The following is a 14,400-nucleotide window of genomic DNA, read 5'->3' on the forward strand; positions in this document are numbered from 1 at the left end:
TCCTCAGAAGAAACTGAATGACACTGAAGTCAGTGACAGTCAGGGCTTTCTGAAGGTAGAAGGAACTTTTGAATTTCCCTGGTCTCAAGTCTTGCCTGGTGCCTGAACTTCTGATGATAACTCTCCCTCCAGGGCCACACAGAGCATGTGGAAGACCCCCACGGCCACTCGGGCAGCTCGGTGCACCTTTGGTGAGCTTTGCTGTCATCTAGTTCCTGGTCCCAGTTCTGTGTGTAGAGACATAAAGGGAATTTCACCCATCTTGATGACACACGAACTTTCCCATGTTAGAAAGTTAGTGTGAGGGCCTGTTACCACTGCATTTCTCCAGGTGGAACACTGAGTTCCTCATAGGCATTGTATGGAAATCTTTCTCTCCCTGGCCACTATACTGAATGTATTTTATTATATTTGTATTCCTAAAGAGAAGTATTCAAGAGCAATCCCTGTGCTCCAATGCTATGGAGAACTCTCAGCTCCCTTGCTTTAGGGACCATACTTCTCTTGACACAGCCTGAGTACATTTGATTTTTCCAGCACCTCAGCAAAAAGTGTAAATTCCTCTTCCCCTTTCTCCTCTTTGTTGCCTTTTTAAACATATCCTACCATGTAGATAACCTGGACTTTTGTAATTTATGTTAGATTTGAGTTTTTCTGCTTTTATCACTCTTAAAATTCATTTTGCTAGAACTGACATTTTGAGGGTTTTTGTTGTTATTGTTATTTTGCATCTGATAGTCATTTCTCCCAATTTTGTAACATTCTCAAATGAGATTTTCTCGTGTCTTTTTTCTGTCAGCAATTTGAGTTTCAGGATTGTGATAAGACATTTAGCAACTGGATCATTCCTTATTTTCATCCTCCACCAAATGAGATTTTCAAAAATGTTTTTTGTAGCTTTAACTAAGTCATCGCTATACAAATTGAGCAGGACAAGCCCAATGACAGAGTCCTGTGTGAGGTCATAAATCTTTTAGGTGTACAGTGACCAGTCCACCAGATTCACCTGTCAACCCCCCCAGCCCCACCCCTGTGTTCTTTTATCCTATTTATAAGAATAACAGGTGCTTTACAACTGCCATTCCATTAACCTGTGCACAAGGCATTTTCCCCTGTTTTACAGTTAAGCAAACTGAACCTTACATGGGTGTGGTAGCTTGCCTACTTGCCTTGTTTATTAAAATCAGAACCAGGAAAACCCAAGTTTTCACATGTTTTTATTATACCATGGCTTTCTTCATAGTGAATGACCTTGCTGAGGTGCAGACTGTATTTTTACCTCATTTTCTTGTGCTGTAACCTCAAAAAGCCTAATATAGCAATAGAAATGCATTTTCTCCCACCTTCCCTCAGAAAGTCATAGGCAAAAGAGTGGACACCTCTTTCCCCTCTACGGACAGGACTTACCTTCCCACTGATCTCTCTGAGGTACAAAAATTAGAAAAAGAAGATTCTTTTCTGGACTATCTGGGGAATGGAATAGTAGTTGAGTCTATAAGGCCAGAAACAATCTGGTCTGTAGGACCAAGAGAAAACAGATTTTAGAAACCAAAGTTAGCTTGGCATTCACTGTCATCCTCTAGGACATGCTAAGAGTATTCCATATTTCAGAATAAATGACTGCTGTGAAGTCAAAAGAAGAGAGGATGCACATAAATGATTTAGGGAATCACCCCGGTAGTCAAACCATAGCTAGTATCACAACTGGTAACCAGCTTGTTGACAGACAAGAAAGTGTGTAGGCATAGGTGGAATTCCAAGGTGAGGTTTCTCCTGCCCAGGGAGTATCAGTTGTCATGTTTCTTTCTCACAAAATGGGCTGATTCAGAGTGAGTTCCTTAATCTTCTAGGAAGAATCTTTTAAACTATTATTAAAGAGGAGTAAAAGCAAGGCACCTTTACTTCATTGGTTCTTTATTCTCAAACATAATTAATAACAGATGGTTTGCAACTAAGCAATGTACTAAGTATGTGAAATTTAAATAACAACATGGACATGGGCTTACTATCATATTCATAAAAAGAGTCATGGCCAGCGCATGAAGCAAGATAGTGAATGAGGAAAGGTTGCCTTGTTACAAATGTCACACCCATTTTCCATGTAAAGAAATGTATTTGTTCCATGAGGAAGTTCGTCCAGTACCCTTCCAAAGCAAAACCACTTAAGATAAATTAACTCACAAACACAATTGATTGAGGTAAACCCAATACACTAATTTAGTCCTTCTGGAATGCTAATACAGTACAATGAAGAATTAGGGAATTAACTAAAACTTTTTATCTTTTTTTCCTGAGAAGAAGCTGCTTAATTCAAAATTAGTTGCTAAGGGAAATGGTTTTACATTATTTCCCATAAACCCACTGTGGGTATGGAAGGGCTGTGGATAGCAGGAGCCACAGACATGGAATCTATGTCCCAGGGCGCTGTTAACACAGGGTGTAATTCTCAGTCATTCCCAAGTGACTTTTTCTGACATTCATTTGTTCCATAGAAAACTATTTCCATGCTTATTTGTGTTTCCCTGGAGCTCTTAAGATGCCATTGTGAAGATTAAAGAGCTAGACCCTTCTGATTCCCTCTTATGATACTCACAATTTCTAAAACTGTCGTATTGGGTGGTGAGCCCAATGAGAATATCATCAGTTTGTCTATTCATTTGTTCATTCATTCATTCAACATGTGGTTATCAAGCACCTCCTGCATGCCACATTGTCCTCTCAATACTAACAGGCATAAAAAATGAATCAGACTCAGTCCCCATCCTCAAGGAGCCAATAATTTAGTATGGGAGTGAGACATGCGCACAGATCACTGCAATCAACGAATAAAATAAATGCTCCAAAAAGACTCAGACAGAATCCTATGGGAGGTTCACATCTAGTCAGAAAGACCAGAGGGTATCATGGAGACATGGTATCATTCTACTCCAGGTATTGAAAGGTGTGGAATCTCAACAGATGCAACTGGGGGAAGATCCAGAAAATAGCATCGATAAAAGAAGGTCATGTTCAGAGACAGCAAGTAGATCAGTTTGGCAGAGTACAGAATGTATATAGGTATGAATAGACAGGAGAAGAGCAGGTCAGAATACATAGCAGAGGGCTAGAGAATTATGATTTGGTTTCTTGGGCACTGGAGAGCTATTGAAAGTTCTTGAGCTGGAAAGTGACATAAGCAGTCCTTTCTTCAAGGACTTGAGTTGGGCGATGGCAGTGAAAATACAAAGGAGTGGTTGAGCTTCGTACACAGTATTGAAGCAGGATTTAATGAGGGCAGTGAGAGACTGCATGACTGGGTAAAAGGCAGAACGACAATGCACGTAAGAGAAACCACTGTGTGCACTCGCACACTCACACTTAGGCATTTGGGCAGGGGTGACAGGCTAAGGAATAAACTCTTAAAAAGGAAAATCATGTCTCATTGGTCCCCTGCTTAATAATATCCAAATGGCCATCCACTGCATTTAGGACAAAATCCAAACTCCTTTCCATTGCCTGGTTTATACCCGACATGATCCAGCCCCTGCTTTCTTCTGACCTCATCTCTTAACTCTCTTCTTCAGCTTTAGCTCACTGGCCTTTTAGTCTCTCAAATGCATCAAGTTTATTTCTACCTCAGAGCTTTTGCATCTGCTAGACCCTCTGCCCAGAGTGCTCTACCCTCTGATCTTCACATGGCTGTCCCTTTCTTGTCAGTCAGGTCTCAGCTTAAATGTCACCTCTTCAGAGAGGCCTTTCCTAACTCATCACTCATACACTTCATCCCCAACTATTCTTTATTGCATAGTTTTTTATTTTTCACAGCACTTATCATAATCTGTAGTGATCTTATTTATTTGTTGTGTTTATTACTCTCCACAAAAAGTAAACTCTTAAGAGTACACCTTGTTCCTTGCTATAGACTGATTACTAGAACTCAGCCTAGCACAAACCAGGTACTTCATAAATAGTTACCAAATAAGTGAACAAGAGTGATTGTCTTGGGAGTGGGGGAAAGGTTCCTGCAGGTGTGACATTCAGGTACACACAGGCAAGAAGGACTTGGATATTTGTAGTTAGATCTCAAGAGGGGACCAGATTTGACATCATCTCACTGGGAGATGAAAAGTCATGAGAAAGCATGACAACCCCCTTGGGCCTTTCTGAGCAAAGATGTCACTCATTCACTGCTTCAACCTCAAGTCACCAACTCTATCAATGACTATTTGAAAATCTTTGCATTCATCCAATTTCATCTTCAACATCTAGGTGAGGGTCCTTTATCCTTCAGAGACAAAGTCTACTTGGTAGACTTTAGCAAAAACATTACCTTGTCTGAAAGTCATACCCTTCAGGGTAGGTTTTTGAAAGTCCTTTTTAGAACTGACAATATGGTGTGCAGGGCTGCCTTAATAATGTAAAATATTAATAACTACCAATCATTCTGTACTGTGCCAAGTATAGTGCTAAGGGTTTTCATGACTTATGTCATTTAATTTATCCCATGACCTGTAAACTAGGTAAAATGACTCCCCAGTAGTGCAGCTGAGGAAACAGACTCAGAAATGTTAAATCCTGTGAACTACGTCAGATCTGAGGATGAAATTCAGTCTGAGTGACTGTGGAACCTGAGTGCTTGGCCACTTCTCAGCAAGAGAGGAAGAAGAGAGAGTTTCTACTTCTTTTGAATGTGAATGTGACTCTTGGAAAGACCTGGGAAGTTGTAGAACACCATGCTGGCTGTGCCAGGTTGTATCAGTCCATACCTGTGTGATCTCTACCAGCAATTTTCTCAACAACAATAAAAAAGTGATGCTTGACAGGTTGTTCTGTCAAGTGTGGCCTGTAAAACAATTGGCACATAGTGGGACTTAAATTTTACTCCTTGTCTTTTCTCAAAAGAGACATGACTGATTCTTGGTTTGTTCAGGGGTTCAAGTTGGTGGATAATTGAGTCACTTGCTTTTCCTCATTTTTAATATTCTTAAATTTAGGAGTATTTTTAAATTGGTTATCACCTCCAAAATGAACTTAGGCAGGGAGAGGGACTAGAAGCTGCACTGGGAAAATGAAGTATGACGCTATTGGTTCAAAATACATCTTCCTTACTGTGATCAGTAATGGACAAACATCCAGTCACAATGTCCTCATCTGTAAAATGAGAAAATATTATTTGCATCCTATATCACAGAGTCATTTTGAGGATCAAACTATACCCATGACTAATCTTTGGAAAGCATAAAGTTATACATAATTACAAGGTACTACTATCATTGCCTTTATTATGAGATGAGAGTCTATCCTTCTGTTGAAAGGTGCTCTATTTGTAAAAGGCCTAAATAAAACCCCTATGCCTTCCTCTATTTTTCAATTGAAGCAGTTTTCAATTCTTTACTTCATTACCATGATCTTTATATTCTTTGTTCTTTGATCTTTATACCTGACATCTGACTTAAAGTTGATACTGGAGCCATTTAAGTTCAAAATAATTGAAATGAAATGAAATTTAAAAATCAGTTTCTTTGTCACATTAGTTTCATTTTAAAGCCAATAGTTACATATAGCTAGTGGCTGCCATATTGTACAGTACATAGAGAGAACATTTCCATATTTGCTGAAGGTTCTATTGGGACAACACTGTTGTTGATTTTCTTGACGTTCATTTTTTTCCATGCTTTCTCACAACCCTATAGCCATGATAAGTCCAAGCTAGTTGTTTCTTCAGTTAGTCCAATGACTAAGTCATAGGATATGAAGAGTTGAAAGGATATTAGCCATTGTCTCTTCCAACTTTCTAATTTTTTACATGAGAAAATTTAGCTCAAAGAGGTGATCACTTGCAACTGTTTAGTGGAATGCAAGCTGCTATTTTCACAGTATAGCTATAAGTAAATGACAGAGGAGGCTTATGGTATTAGCAGCACTGCTGGTATCATCTCTCTCAGAAGTAATCTGCCTAAGACAGAACTTAAGTTGCCTACCATTGCCAGGGGACATTCTTATGGCCTGGTCAAATGTGGCTGGTGAGCTCTCATGAGGTCACAGTGAAGACTTCCTAAAAGCCAGGTAGCACACACTTCCACAGCTTTCTCTGTGAAAATACAAGTGCCCTAGAAGGCTGACTGTTTAGGAAACTAGAGTATTCAGTGATTCAGAATGTGAATCCCTTGGGATTGGCCTTGCTTCCTTTTTACACACCCATTTAAATCATAAAATAATGAGTCTTAATCAAACTTCTAGGAAACTTGGTATGAGGATTGTTGTCCCCCAGGATTAAAAGGAATATGGTTATAAAATGCTCTTGTACATAACTCTTGGGACACAGTAGGTGCCTGGGAAATGTTTCTCTTCTCTCCAGATCCACCCACTTCTTCCCCCACCTCACCAGTTGCCAGCCCTTTCCTAGATAACAAACACAACACTTGAAATTCCTATCTTCTAGTTGCTAGATCCAAACTACTGTTTCTTAAAATTCTTATCCCTTTGACTAGAGGTCATAAACAAAGGACCAGTGTACTGATAGTTACTAAGGTATGAAGGGAGCGTATTTTAAAAAATTCATTAAGACATTTAGCATCAAGTCAAAGGATCTGCTTGGTATAAAAAGCACAACTGAAGATACAAACAAAGTAGTAAACAAGTCAGAAACTTCATCAAGTGATTGCTCTCTCCCTCCAATGTGTATCTGGATTGAGCCTCTGTGGGACCCATTCTTCAGGTGAAATGGATGTTGGAGCCTTGTAGAAAAGAGGTTAGCTGAGGACTTGCCAATGAAATATGTGTATAATCAGGGCTGAGTCCAGATTTTGTGGAACCTGAAATTTATTCAATTTTAGGGAAGTTTCTGGAGAAAAGAACAGTCAAACTTACTTAGGTGCAGGGCCTTGGAAGGAACCCATGAAAGTGACAGGCCCTGACACGAAAGTTCTACTGACATCTTTTGTGTATTGGGGCAAGCTGCTTCCTGCTTAAGATAGCCAGGATGGGACTGAACGCAGTTGTTCTAGGTGGAAGCTAAACATAGGATAATTCTGGTTTGACATTATTGCATCAGACACCTTTTATTACCTCATCTTATATGGTAGCTAGGAAAAAACAGAAAAAGGTTAAATTGGGCCCTGTGGGGAACAGAATCTGGGTGGTTGAGAAGCCTATAAGGAGGCCAAAAGCCTCTTCCCATGTGGGGAAAGAGTTCTACTCTAGAATGGATTTTATCTATTTGCAGTTTTATTTCCTCTTAATGAAGGGATGGCATATTCTTTTTCTTTTTTAATTTCTTCTCGTCTACAAAAATTAACCTCTTCTTAACCCTTTTGCTCCTAATTAACTGCCCGCCCCCCACGTGTACACACCCACAAACACACACCTCCAGCAAGTGAATTTTTCAAACCCTATGGCTGTAAGGGTGAATTCACGCACTGCACAGAATTTAGGAATCAAGTTAAATTTTTCAGAAGAGGGTTTTTTGCTGTTTAATCTCCTTAACAATAAATTGTTGGCACTATTGTAATAGCAATTTCATCAGTAAGTTTAGGAAGGGAATTCTACTCTAGCCTGCTTTTCATAGGCATGATAAGTTACTTCCAAAATATCCTAGTTGAGCTGACATTTCACACATACTTGGTATATGCCTCAGGGAAATTTAGGAAGGAAAGACAAAATGGTACCCATTCATTTATTTTTGAGTCAAGTGAAAGTAAGGAAAAAATATTTCACTTATAAAAAAGATACGCTCAACAATTAATTGTACAAAAGTCAATATTTTAAAAGCACTAAACTTGAAATGAAACTGACCCTCAGTGAGAATAATGCCTAACTCTGTGGAAGGAAAATATGTGGGGAAATAATGAGACCATGAGAAGTAAAAGCAAGTAGTATTCCTGCACAACAAAGCCTAAATCTGTTCTTTTCCTAGAAACCACCACCACCCCAATCTCAGGAACCAACCTCCCCTCCTCCTAATGCAGAGATTCCCTTCTCTATTCAGAAGATGGCATTGCTAGTGACCCAGAAAGTCCAACTACCTTTCTGCTGAGCTGTTGGCAATCTGTCATATTTAACGTTTCCCTGCAGCTCTAGCAATCACACTTTCACAGCCTAGGCCACTGCTCTGCAACTCACAGGACAATTAGTCTATGCCTACAACTGCACTGAGACGGGTACGCCGTCTCCTTTCCTATAGGAAGACTTTGCATATCAACCTTTAGATATGCTAGTGATTCCACTTCCACGGTAAACACCTTATCTTTTAGAAATGTCCAAGCTATCCTCTTAGCCTGACAAGTCCTAGTCTTTTACTTCTCCAGAAGAGCTCTGTCATAAGACAGTAGTGCTTTAGGGCAAAGTGCTATGCTCGAATAATCTCTTAAGAGATGTAGTTCCATAGTCTTTAAAACCTAACAGAGTAAATTGTCCCTAATAAATGCCCTTTTCTGAAGGAGGAAAAAAGTAGCAGTTAAAAAAGAAGGGTCAGGCACAGAAGATTACTTTTGTGTATGTTAAATCTAAGACTTTATGGGGCATCCTGATGGTGATGTTCAATAGAAACTGTGGCTCAACAAACCCACCGAGAACCTAGTCTCTACAGACATGTATTGCTTACTTTCTCTCCGTCAGATGCCCAAGATGGAAATACTGTTTTGAGAGTCATCTGTTTGTTAAGCAGCAACTGAAGCTGGAAAACCACTAGAAACAGCATGTTGAATAAAAGAGAAGGCTTAGGGTGCAGCTCTGGGGGGACCCCAGTATTTAATGAAAAGGTAGGAGAAACAGCTGAGAAAAAGTGAGACATGGGAGAAGAAAGATGGTGTCACAGAAGTCGTGTCAAGACACTGAGGAGCCAATAGTGCAAATCTCCAGAGGTCAGGGAAGACACTGGTTGGAAAGTGCTTTCTGAATATGACAATTTGAAGCCATTTGTGAGTTTGATGAAAGCAGTATCTATGAGGGGAGTGGGGAGAAGCTTTGTGTTGTTATCTTCTTATCATATTTTTAAGTTTTTAAACATGTATACTCTCTATCAGTTGCCCCCATTCTTCATCCTATCCTTGTGCCCCATATATACCTCCATTCTCTTTGAACACAACATTGACTGATTTTCTAATCAGCAATTTCTTTTCTTTCCCAAAGATCTTCCACGGCTCCCACAACTATCAGACTTTATGAGTTACTAACCCCTTTATATCTCTCTTGAGTTCCAGACACATTTCAGTTACCCATGAACACCTCAACCTTGATCTTCCATGGGCACTTGGAGCAAAACAAAACACATTCACTTTCATCCAGAAAGCCTGAATCTCTTTCTGTATTCTTTTTCCTAATTAAATAATATTACCTTTCTTCTAGTCCCCTACAGTAAAAACCTTAGACTAATCGAATTCTTTTCCCTCTTGGTTTCTATATTCAAGTAAAGTTGAGAATTTATTGACTTTGCCTTGGAAATATCTCCAAATTTAGCACTTTCTTTCTTCATCTATCACTTGCATATGTACTCCTTTTAGGACTTTTTTGAATTTTGAATATGTACCGGTCTCCTTCTCTAAATCTTAAGGTCCTTGCGAATAAGATTGTTTCCCTGTTTGATCTTATAACCCTCCCCCAGTACAACACCTACCATCTGTCAGGTGCTCATCACATATTTGTTCAATGAATGAATAAGAGTTTTTCATAGTTGACTTTTTTTAATCAGAAGCCTATAGAACCCTTTTTCCTGTGGTTCTGCTATTTCCGCCCCTGAGCTGCCAGCCCACTTCCTTCACTTTAACGTAGCTGGATGACTTTTGCCTGAAGAAGATCATATGCATGAAACCAACCACTTCTGAATTTTTCCCTCCTTCCCTTCCAACAGAGGAAAATTCTTCTTTGATAAGAAGAATGACAGATAATCTGGTCTTCAGCAGGTAGAGATTGGGGCAATTACTGGAGAGCAATTACTCCTCCCTTGTAAGGCTACTGTCTTCCCAAGGCCTACCCTAATACAGTTCAGACCAGAAGCCAGCAAGTGCCAGCTGAACAAATGAATAAATGAATAAGCATGCGCTTAAATGCAGAGGAGAATGTGAATCAAAGCCCCAGTGTCAAAGAACTACTTTTATGCCACCAGGAAGCACAGTTTAGAAACAATTTGGAAAGACCCATTTCTTAGTTGGGCCATTAGATGTGGCGCTTAACCAGGGATATTCCAGCCCTTCAGATATCTATGAATGCATATTTAAATATTAGTAGGTGATAGTTTCAGGGACACAGCCTTAAAGGCATGTTCCTTAAAGGGGACTGGACAGCCCTGAAGAAATCAGCCCCCTTTGAGGCTTATCCTGGGCACATGGGAGAAGGAATAGCTAGGACATGGGCAACTTGGAGCACCTCTGTCGTCTGTAGGAGTCAGTCTCAATTGTTGAGAGCCCCATCTTCACTAGGTGATTTCTCTGATGCCTTTAAATCAGATGCCTTGCTTTTTGGCAGCCTCATTAACTTTTTCCCTCTAAAGCAACAGATGTAAAACAATTTTGTTGTTCTTTTTTTTCAGATGAGGAAAGCTGGTTTATTTTCTCAGGCAAACACCTCAACATCCTGGGTTCAGAGGGGCAATTGGGCATGTTCCATAACCTTTCTGGGCCACAGCTTTTTCATCTGTCAAAGGGGTTGGTTGACTTAACCAAATTCTTCCTTAGATGTGCTGTGCTGTGATTTGGGGTTCTGAATATTTCCTTCACCACTCTCACCACAGAGGCCCCCAGCTCTATCTGTCATGTCTTCCCAGCATAGGAAGCTGAGGATTTCAGCTGTATAAGGAAACAAAAATGATAAATCAAAACTCTGAATATTCACAAAAGACAAAATGAGAACTGAAAGAATGGCTTGATAATTCACCTTATAAAAAGTTTCTTAATTTGCCAAAGTATTTGCTTATTTCTGTTTTATCCTCTCAATCACTTATCATGAAGGCCTGTTCAAAGAGACAGGGTCCTGCCCTCTTTTAGGATTCCTTAAATGTGTGTTCCTCTAAAGTCAAACTGGGGTTTCCTGTGGACACAGTTCTCTCTCTGAGTCCCGAATTCGCCAAGACTGCTCATACTCTTAGGAATGATACAGAACCAATCCTTGTGAACAGTAGAAAATGAGGAAGGAATCCTTAGCTCCCATTGGTCTTCATTCATGTAAATCCCTTCTCAGCAAAGAAATGTATGGAGGCCAGAAAGACCAGAAGTGTGCTCTCTGCTACTTAGAGCTAAGGCTCTTGAGCCTTCCTGCTAGCTGAGCAGCCAATCTTTGTACAGACAGTTTTGTGCTTGGTATCAGAGTCCTACCTGTGCATCTCCTGCCAACCACGCTGTATACCATGAGGCCCACAGGGTACCTTCTGAGGTAATAGTGTTCATACCACTCCAGGCAACTTCTGTTACTACAGACGATTTGTGATTAAGAGGTACTAATTCTATTATAGGACATTTGCAGTGTGCAATCATTTGTGGTGTTTGTTATCTCTTTTCATTCTCCCAATTCTGAGGCAGATAGGATTGCTCTTGTTCCAGTTTTACACGGAAAGAAAGAAAGCTGCCTGATCTGAAACCCGAGTCTTCAGATTCCACATTCTTCCTGCCTTTTCCTTGAGATTTCTAGCCAACCATCACTGATGTGCCCATCTGGCAGATGAAGGACAAACTTGACACACCAGCCTGGGCCATGTATTTCAGATGGTGACCAGGGTTACTTTGTGCTTTGTAATCTTCAAAGAGTTAGCTGCAGACAAAAGACCTCCTTGCCATCAAAGCAAAGCCCCTGGTTGTGAGGAACTCACTGATCTGGGCATTGGGCAGAGTTTCATACCTGCCCCTCCTCAGGTTCTGTTAAAGTTATTGAATTCTTCCTCAACAGGTGAGAAAGCTCTTCTCTGTAGCCAACTCCTATTTTCCTGCACAGAGAAACGAGAGTCAGCCCAGGGATTAGCTTCACCTCCAGAAGTGACTGTGGGCAACCCTCTGGACATAAGAGTCAAAGAATAGCCTACACTGCTAAGGGCCTCCTGAGCGGGCCAAACAGGAACAGGAAGGAAGGCGCACCTCCCAGGCCTCTGCATGCCTAAAGAGTGTACAAGAATCCTTGGTTTCTGCCCTAATTTCCTGGAATACAGTACTCTTATTCATTCTCTCTGTACATTTATTCCATATACAGTATATTTACTGAGCATCTACTATATGCTAGGTCCTGTTCTGGGGACCGGAGATTACAAAACAATCTGTCTTCCTGGTATTTCCAGTATGGACTAGGTATCAGGTTTAGAGCAGGTTTTCTCTGCAAAGGCCCCTCAGAGCCAGGCAGCCAACATGTTTCCACTTTAGCCTCTTCCAGCATGGATAATCACTTCCTAGATAGGCTGCTGCTCTGGTGGCTGAAGGAACTCTTTTTTCTTTTCTTTTTCTCTTTTTGGTGGCACTGGAATTTGAACTCAGGACCTCTTGCTTGCTAGGCAGGCACTTTTACCACTTGAGCTTCGCCGACAGCCCCTTTTTGTGATTTTTTTTGAGATAGGATTTCCTGAACTATTTGTCCTTGGTTGGCTTCGAACCTCGATCCTCCTGATCTCCACCTCCTGAGTAGCTAGGATTACAGATGTGAACCACTGGCTCCTGACCTGATGGAACTCTTGACCTAAGCTGAGGTGACCAGCCAGTATTACATTGTGATTCTCTAAACCCCTCTTTAGAAAGGAAGATGCAGTCCTCTGTGATATCTAAGAAGAGAGGATATGGCTTTGTTTATTGGCTTTTCTTCCCTCTATGGAACAATCCAAAAAACACTCTGTATTGTGTGTGTGCATGTGTGTATTTGCATATTTGTGTGATCACATATTTGGAAGTATCTTTTTGGACTTACTTTGTCAGGATGTTTGTGCTGGGGAACATGTTATTATATTATTCTCCATAGGATGGAACATGTATTATACACACAGGAAAGACTTCATAATTGATGGCTATTGCTGGGTAGGGTTGAGAGCCATATTCCTTAGGACCAAACCAGGAGGGACTTTGGGGCTTTCAGTTCCTTCAGTTACAAAAGAGGAGGGGGACAACCCAGTGTAACAGTGATCAAGAGATTAGGATCTGAAGTGAGGTACCAGTTCAGTTCCTAATCTTGCATTTAATAGCAGTGAGGGTTGTTTTGTTCTTAAATGATTTACTCGTTCATCTCTAGAATGGGGAGTATTGCTGTAAAGATGAAGTCAGAAAATTCAAGCAAAACATTCAATGCTGTGCCTGAGGCAATGCATGCAGTGCTTGTTTCCATTTCCCAAGGAGAAGTGACTTTCTCAAGACACAAAGCTATCTAGAGACAAACCTGAAAGTAAGTCCGTGATATGGGCTTCTCCCACCACCACTGCACTATGCCCAAAAGAGTAGCTACCAAGTGAGGTATGGAACTTAGTTCAGAGATGGCTATTGCAACATCTTGAAGGGGAAAAAATCCTGTTATTTATTGAGAGCTACTATGTGCCAAGACCTATCCTACACCCAATATGTGCGATCTCATAAATCCTCACAGAAATACCACACAGCATTATTATTCCTCCCCTAGAGATGGAAAACTGAAGCTTAGGTAGAATAAATAATTTATGCAAATCTCTATCTGTTTGACTGACCCCCAAACCAAGCCCTAATTTACACTGTGGTGACTGGTATAAGAATAGTGGGGTACAGTGAATGGAACTGCAAGGCAAAATGAACACAGAGCAAGGCTTGGGCTGGGTCACCCTTCACTGTGTCACTGCTGTCAGTGGCTGCCCTTCTCATGAGACTGCCATAGTCATTCGTTGAAGAGCGGACAGTGCTTACATCACAGTGTAAGAGAATTTGTGTAGACAAATAAGGAACCTACTCCTATTTAGGACCGGAATTCCAGGGGAACAAACTATGTGTGCACGTTGATGTCAAGGAAAGGTGTTTTATTTCCAGTGTGAAATGCCAAATAGTCCAGGAATGATAAAATCATCCTAGTTTTTCTTATGAACTCCTAGAAGTCATCTTTGTTGGTATAAATGAGATCATTTAGCCTAATTAGTTCCAAGCTTAATTAGCAGTAATTATCCCAACATGGGAGTAATATCCGAGCAGGAAGTGCCGAGTCCTCGATTAGATAGATCTCTAATTGGTGTTACAATATTGTAATTAAAGTGTGTTTGTACGCCTCTGCCGCAGCACGCGATTTGTTTCATGTCTGATTAAACAGGGAGAACCAGCAGTCTTTGAGGGGCCAGAGTTTTAGATCTGACTCATGTAATATATTAACCCTTTGACAAAAGAGACCTGGGGACTTTGGTCTGTGGTCAAAGTGAGTCTCCTGTACTGAACCAACGGCGTTTTTACCAAACGGATGTACACTGTGTCCCCTCACCCTCTCTCCCCTGCCATTCCCATGTATTAAGTG

The 14,400-nt window shown here is 40.7% G+C and overlaps 1 protein-coding gene and 1 non-coding gene across 4 annotated transcripts in view; one reads left to right on the forward strand and one right to left on the reverse strand.

Moving 5' to 3' along the window:
• Positions 1-14,400, forward strand: part of LOC141414905 (uncharacterized) — a 63,318-nt gene that overhangs the window by 14,653 nt on the left and 34,265 nt on the right. The window lies entirely within an intron of this gene.
• LOC141415329 (small nucleolar RNA SNORD71) lies at positions 787-872 on the reverse strand. The gene has a single exon (XR_012440302.1). It is a non-coding gene; the product is annotated as a small nucleolar RNA SNORD71 (small nucleolar RNA).

This window comes from Castor canadensis, chromosome 12 (genome assembly GCF_047511655.1).
Source record: "Castor canadensis chromosome 12, mCasCan1.hap1v2, whole genome shotgun sequence".
NCBI lineage: Eukaryota > Metazoa > Chordata > Mammalia > Rodentia > Castoridae > Castor > Castor canadensis.